General features: G+C 37.3%; 1 pseudogene; it reads right to left on the bottom strand.

The window, feature by feature from the left end:
* Positions 1 to 4,414: 4,414 nt before the first annotated feature.
* On the bottom strand, positions 4,415 to 5,380 carry LOC107513695 (annotated as a pseudogene).
* Positions 5,381 to 5,868: the final 488 nt, after the last annotated feature.

The following is a 5,868-nucleotide window of genomic DNA, read 5'->3' as shown; positions in this document are numbered from 1 at the left end:
GAAGAAAATCCCTTGACTTCAGTTACATGAGACCCTAAACAGAGAATACATTAATATCGTGCCAGACTCCTGATTCAGAAAAACTGGGAGTTAATGCATTTTTTTTTGTTTGTTTTAAGCTGATCAATCTGTGGTTGTTGGTTATTCAGCAATAGAAAACAAATACAGGTGAGACAGTTACCGTTTTTCATTTTGCAGGCTTTAGAGTACTGTTGCAATTACTTAACTCTGTCATTGTAGTTCAGTCTCAGTCAAAGATAATACATAAATGAGTACATAAGGCTATATTACAATAAAACTGTTTACCAACAACCTTGTAAATAAATGTATATAGCTCATGGACCATCATTTTCAGACTCCTAATCTAGAAAATCTAGTAGGCTGTAGATATTGTTAAAGAGTGTCTGTTTTAACACTAGATGACATTATTATAGAGGTAAATGGTTGAATTTACACTTTGATGATGAATTTCTAATATTTGGATAATAGGTAATAAGATAGACCAAATCAAAGTAAAAACTATAGAATAATTTGTTAGTTATTGCAGTTGAGAGCTCCTGCTAGGAGGAGTATAGTTAGAAGGGTGACAGAGATGGAAAGAAGTCAGTCTTTGTATGTTTGTACATTTGAGTGCATGTGCGTGTGTGTGTGTGTGCACGTGTGTGTGTGTGTGTGTGTGTGTGTGTGTGTGTGTGTACACATACATAAATCCTCCATTAGGATCAATGTTGCACAATTTCAGACATTTTTGTTCTGTGTGAATAAACAGATTCTGCAACATTTGTAACATTACTCTACAGAAGGTGGCTGAGCTTTATCTATGAGAATGGCATTGGAGTGATTAAATTATCATTTCCTGTGCATAGTGGCTTTATATGAGTTATAGGGGAGAGAACAGCTTTACTGACCGGGTGATTTAATGTCCCCCTTCTAACAACTTGCAAAACATTATGAGATGGTGAGAATGATATCACCAGAGGCATTTTAAAAGTGTCTGAAATTGATCACTGCTAGACAATAGCTTCCTTTTTTCCTTGCCTTTTCTCAGACAGTGCTGTTTGAAATACTATTTTCGAAAGCCTTTTTTATTGGAACACTTTCTTATTCACAGAATGGTCTCTTACATAACAAGGTACCCAGCTCAGTAGTAGGCACATAGAAGGCCTTAAGTAAATGTTAGTGGGCTCAACTTCAATTAGGTGAAATAGATATTTATATATTAAGTCTGAGTTTAAAATACTCTACGAAGTCCAGAATATGATGAAGATATTATTTAGAGCCCAGTATTATTTTTCTTAAAAGGGAAATTCAGACAGTATGAGAAAAATTTGTTGAAAGACATTTTTCCATGTGTCTTTCATATTCCTACGTATTTTCTGGGTGCCACAATTCAATGCCTTGATCTCTCATTACCTGGCCATTTCTCAAGGTTATGTATACAGCAAGGAATAGAAAGGTGAGGTAATATCTTTCTCAGGGACAAGGTTTGCTTACTTTCTGTTCGCTACAGAATGCTAGGTTTCTTAACTTTAATGCTCCTCGTGCGCAAAACAACCCTGTGTGTGTGTGCAGGCATTTGGTAAGGCCGTCTGCATGGGATTTGGGGAGCAAGCAAAACTGCTACAAGCATGAGGATGCTCCTGCTACTTACTATGCCATGAGTGATGAAGTTCTTTGTCTCTGACCAAGGAGTTTCATGTCTTCTGCCAGCATCTATAAAATAGTATCAGACTAAAGTTATTAGATTGCAAGTAAGAAATCATCAAATCCCAGCCCTTGAAAAAATGCTTTAAATTTTGTATTTTGCATAAGTATTCCTGATTGACTACTTCTAATTATATGCACACATATCTATATATACATATAAATATTGTGTATCCTCATTATCCTTATTAAATTTTATCATGACATTTACATATTTTATGCTAATGATGTTTTCTCAATTATTTATGAAATAACACCAATGTTAAACATATAATTGAGGATAAAATTTTATGGTTTATAAAGCACTTTTTAAAAGTTTGCTTCTGTTCACCAAACTTTAAGGCATATATATAGAGAGGATATTATTATTTCAAACATAAAGGAAAATTAATTATTCAGACCGTTTCCATAACTTTTTCAAATCAGTGTAGTGTTTAAAACCTAGAGCCAATACTTAGGGTTTGGAATTGCCCACTCTGTTGTTCAAAGTAACATTAAAAAATACAGTATACTGAAAAATGCATGTACTTCAAGATAACTCATTTATTTAGCCATTCATTCACAATATTTTCCAAAACTGATTGTACAATAGGCATATAACTATATAAAGTATGTGCTTTGTGCGTGTGTGTGGTGGGGGCCAGGGGGAGAACATGAATGCCAATTTCACACAGTGCATATTAGGTATGATGAGTACAGCTGGTTAGGATGCCTGGTTTATAGTGCTATCATGTTATATTTGGTTATTAGATTTAAAAATGTTTATTGAAATAATTTTGGGAATTATTACCACACTGTCATTCTGAGTTGAGGACAGAAAGTTGGCTGAGAAATATGAATTCATAAAGAAACCCAAATATTAGAATCTCAGACTGAACTAAACCTCACATTTGTTTCCTTGGGAGAGAAAACCATAAAATGTATTCAAGTACCTACGGATATGTTCATGTATAATTTGTAAAGCTCTGAATATCATGTTTCAAGTTTATGAGTAAATTCTATGCATTCTGTATGTGTGTGTAAGGAGGCCGTGACTTCCTTCTGAATATGTAGATTGAAATTCTTAATTGTCAAGACTAAGAAACAATTGAGGGGATAATCTGGTGAACCATGTTACAGTCAGAGATAAATATTTGCTCATCTTTCAGCTCCTGGCATCTAGCACAGTGACTTGACACAGAGAACACACACACACACACACACACACACACACACACACACACACACTGAGGATACAAAAAGAGAAAGAAGGAAGTAAGGTTGAATGAAGAGGTTGAGGAGACTTCAAGATTGTTGATGAAAAATGCATAAGCCGTCAAAAGCCTTCGGTTGGATTTCCTCTCAATAATAAGACAGAAAATGATAACTATGGAAGAATTACTATACAACTGCAATTAAAAAGAGAAAGGGAGAAGTCGAAAGCAGTAAAGTTGGTTAAACAGAGAAGGCAAATCACATAAAAAATAAAAAGGGGCTAAAGAATTAAGAACGAAAATGGGAAACAACAAAGAAGGGAGAGAGGGAAGCTGGGGAGAAAAGAAAGATGTGTGTGTGTGTGTACGAGAGAGAGAGAGAGAGAGAGAGGTAAATTTTACTTATTCTAGCCTCACTTTCTTTCTATATGATTAGTAAATCAACTAGAGATTCTGTTTGAACCTTACAACAGGAGAGGAGAGGAGAAAATGGCTGTTTTTTTATACACTTGACTTAACCACGCCTGCCCTTTAACTGGCAGCCTCTGCACACTCCCCTGACAGCACCTGGAGAGGGTGCCTGTATAACACAAAAGGGTGGTGGGAGAATATAACATGTGACACCAGGGCAAGATCTGATCCTCGACAAATGAAATCTGTCAGCCATCTCCTCCAAGGCTGCCACCTTTCATATCCTTGCTTGGCTGAGCTAGCTTTATACAGAGACTTATTGTATTATTCAGCTGGTTTGATTTTCCTTTTTATGACAACCTTCCCCTGGAGACCATCCATCTCTTTACGATCTTGGAGAATGACTCTAACTGAATGATATTTCAATGTAATTTATAACTCTGTATTGTAAACACAACTATGGGTTGGTTCTTATCACTGGAAAGAATGCTAATGGACAATCTTGAGCCACTACTATTTTGGATAAAATTAGTACTGAGACACAAGGAATTTAGATGGACAAATTGAATGGAGATGAAAGAAGAAAACAAACCAACAAATATAAACACATAAAATGAAAAAAAAAAAAGAGCAAGTTTCAGTTTCCTATGATCATTAGTTCACTTTATATTCATAAACTTCTTAGACAGCTATTAACAAAGTTGTAGAAAACAGCATCCAGAACTGTGGTACTTTAAAGATACAAGGAACCTTATAAGGTACCTAATTCCAGCAATGCACCCCAATTATTGATTTCAATTCTTCCAAAATTTATCTGTACATTCAGTTCCAACCAATAGCAGGGTTTTTGTGTGTTTGTAGAAGTTGACAAGATAATTCTTAATTTTACATACAAATACAAACACTCTAATAAGAGGCAAGAAGATCATGAAGAGCAAATTCAAGGGCTCGCAGTACAGAAAGACAAGAATACGTTCTGAGAAATGCATCTTTTTTTTTGTTTGCTTTTTTTTTTGTTTTTTGTTTTTTAACATTGGCAACTTCATTGAATTAGATAACAATTATATGTAGATCATAAAATTAATAAAGAAGATTTTCTACATAATTCATGTCAGATTTAATAGTCTTTGTTGATTCTTTGTAATGAAAAAAGAGTATTTTCATTGTCCCTTGCATTCTTACGACTAACAGACTTTTTGCAATCTTCAACCTCTGTAGTAACAAGGAGCACTTCCTTATTTACTTCCAGATTTTTCTCTGGCTTTAATCTGGAGAAATGTTTTCAGGATTTTTTTTTTTTCCTGAGGAGCTATTTTTCCATATATACTCTTCCATGTCTGCTTCAGACTTATTTTTCTCCCATTCTTCAGTTTTCCAAGAGTCGTGGTATAAAACTGTTAGCAGACACATTGCATAATCACAATTCTGTCTCTTTAAAGGGCATCTGTCTGCCTTACCAGTAAGCACATCTGTGGTCTTGCAGTATCGTTCTCCTACAAGTTCAATAAGTTTCTTTGCATGATCATCTAAATTCAAAAGTTTAACTCTTAAGGTTGCTACTCATGCTTTGGGGTTTCGGGTAGATAGTCCTGATAAAACATAACCATTTGTGTCAATTTCAATTGGACTATGCTTCTCGCATTTCCCATCACTGTCTAGTGCAGCTGGCCCTCAGTGCAGAAATCTCTAAGAGCCTCATAGTGCTTTTTAAATAGCCGCAGGAGTCAAATGCAGAAAATTGGAGATCTTTACAAGTTCTAGATTTCCTTCCTTTGCCATGGGCACCCCTTTCTTTCCTGGATAACCCATCTGAACAGAAAGAGATACTGGAGAAGTTTTCAATGGTGCTGCAAGAGGGTAAACAGACCAGCACTGGTCAACAGCCACTTTCTCTGTTATTGGAGGTGGTGCCTTTCTTCTCCATAGCTTTTCAGATTTGGCTGCCCCTTCTGTTGTATGTAGGCTTGATCTCTGGACAAGAGGGGCTGTGGAGATGCCGTAGTGGAGAAGGCATGTAGGGCCTCGGCCCCTGGCTGCAGGGTCAGCTACGTGCGGTACGCGGTAGCCGCCATGGCTGCAAAGACGGCAAGCCAGGGAGGATAAGCGCGGTCCCACATCATGGCGCTCGAGAAATGCATCTTGATGCAATTTTGCCATTGTGCAGACATCCCAGAGTGCACCTACACAAACCCCCGGGCCATGGACCAGCACCGGTCTGTGGCCTGTTAGGAATCAAGCCACACAACAGGAGGTGAGCGGCAGGCGAGCAAGAGAAGCTTCATCCGTATTTGCAGCTGCTTCTCCGTTGCTACCATCACCGCCTCAGCTCCACCTCAGATCACTGGGCATTAGATTCTCATAGGAGCACCGGGTCCTGGTGCCAACAAGGTTGGGGACCGCTGTTCTAGAATACAAACTTGTACGGCACGTTACTACACTGAATACCGTAGGCGACCGTAACACAATGGTAAGAATCTGTGTATTTAAACGTAGAAAAGGTACAGTAAAAAACACAGTATAAAAGATAAAAAATGGGACACCTGTGTAGAGCACTTACCAT

Source organism: Rousettus aegyptiacus, unplaced genomic scaffold, assembly GCF_014176215.1.
Source record: "Rousettus aegyptiacus isolate mRouAeg1 unplaced genomic scaffold, mRouAeg1.p scaffold_m13_p_14, whole genome shotgun sequence".
In the NCBI taxonomy this organism is placed as follows: domain Eukaryota; kingdom Metazoa; phylum Chordata; class Mammalia; order Chiroptera; family Pteropodidae; genus Rousettus; species Rousettus aegyptiacus.
The sequence above is the reverse complement of the archived record's forward strand: the minus strand, read 5'-3'. Positions and strand labels throughout refer to the sequence as shown.